We start from the raw sequence: 1,623 nt of genomic DNA, 5'->3' as shown, positions 1-1,623 counted from the left end.
GAGAAGAGAAAAATCCTTAAAAAGGAATCTGAACAATTATAAAGGTTCCACTAGACTTTGGCAGAGGCCCAAAGAGACCACCAAGCTTGCTCATAAATGCATAGTATCTAATAAAAATGTGGTGATTATTACTATTATACATTTATTGAGCAGCAAAAATGCACTGTGTTGTTAATGTATGCACTCAATTTTACATATTTGTGTTGGATACATAAAAAATGCTGTTCATTTTGTTTTCCCTATAGTTGGCATATTATTTTCTTGCTTGATTACTGCCAGCATTCAGCATTCTGCTCACATACTTAAGATTTTCTGTGGCCCAAAGACTACTTAACCCAATCATCCTGGTTCCATTCTCCAAACTGAGTCATTGTGGGGCAAGGGTATTTACGGGGTCCACCAGATTTTTTTTCTATTTTTCCAATGGCAGACATTTGTTTGAGCTTTCAAATTGAGGAGTTTGCTTCTTAACCCAAATATCACAGAAAAAGTGACTTTGTATTGTAAATAAATCTATTCCTGACTTGGAAATCACAGCCATCGTAGGAAAACATCATTCTACTTGAAAAACAACAAAAGCTTAATTTCTTGGGGAATTTTAGTATTCCCCTCAACCATCTATTTATTTTCAAGCACTTTATTATCAGATATCAGGAAAGGTTTCTTTCAAAACGATGAAAACATTTAGCATATGAGAAGCCACATATGGTATATATCAAATCAGAAATAGGTGTTTTGCAAACTTCTTGCTTTCAAGAAAGGATTTTGCAAAGAAAAGAGTGAATCCAGTTAATTAAAAAATTGTAAAATTGTGCTCACTTCGGCAGCACATATACTAGAATTGGAATGATACAGAAAAGTTTATCATGGCCCCTGCGCAAGTATGACATGCAAATTCGTGAAGCGTTTCATATTTAAAAACAAATAAAAAGAAAAAATTTTTAAAAATTGTAAAATTATTGAAGTCTGCTATTTTTCTTAATAACTACTGTCCTTTTTTCAAATTCTATTGCATTAATTTTAATAGTATATACAGTGTACAGCCAACACTGCAGGGAGAGTGAAGGTATTGGCAGTGCAGAAGCCAATCCTAGTGAGATTTTTGATGGTTCACTGCTCATTCCTGGAGATCTTGGGAGCCATCACAGTATCTAAAAGGTGCTCTGCAAAACCCAGAGATGCTGGACTGCCAGGGCTGTACTATTCTAGGTATCAAATCCACAGCAAATACTAGTAAGACAAGTTCTTGATTCCTTTTAACTATATCTCTAGTCCTTATATATTTGCAAACACTAAATCCAAAGTCAATGACAACAGAATCTATACCCAATCTACAACAAGCTATACACAGAGGGGAGCAGTTACACTAGCAGTCTGGGGGGCAAATAAGGGAGATATAGGGCGCATGCTGGAAACAGGGGTAGAGAGAGAACAACACTGGTGATGGAAATGGCCCTGATTCATTGTCACTATGTACCTAAATATTACTGTGAAAGATTTGTAATTCACTTTGGTCACAATAAAAATTGTTTAAAAAATAACAAGCTAGTCTATCTCTATGCCCTAGTTTTAACCTGAGCTCATATACCAAGCAAAACTTTTCTACTACAATTTTCTACTAAG

The 1,623-nt window shown here is 35.1% G+C and overlaps 1 non-coding gene across 1 annotated transcript; it reads left to right on the top strand.

Annotated features, from left to right (window-relative positions):
* The first annotated feature begins 811 nt into the window (after nt 1-811).
* On the top strand, nt 812-918 carry LOC126017085 (U6 spliceosomal RNA). The gene has a single exon (XR_007498759.1). It is a non-coding gene; the product is annotated as a U6 spliceosomal RNA (small nuclear RNA).
* Nucleotides 919-1,623: the final 705 nt, after the last annotated feature.

This window comes from Suncus etruscus, chromosome 8 (assembly GCF_024139225.1).
Source record: "Suncus etruscus isolate mSunEtr1 chromosome 8, mSunEtr1.pri.cur, whole genome shotgun sequence".
NCBI classification, from domain to species: Eukaryota; Metazoa; Chordata; class Mammalia; order Eulipotyphla; family Soricidae; genus Suncus; species Suncus etruscus.
Note: the sequence above shows the minus strand (reverse complement) of the source record. Positions and strands in the feature narration are given on the sequence as shown.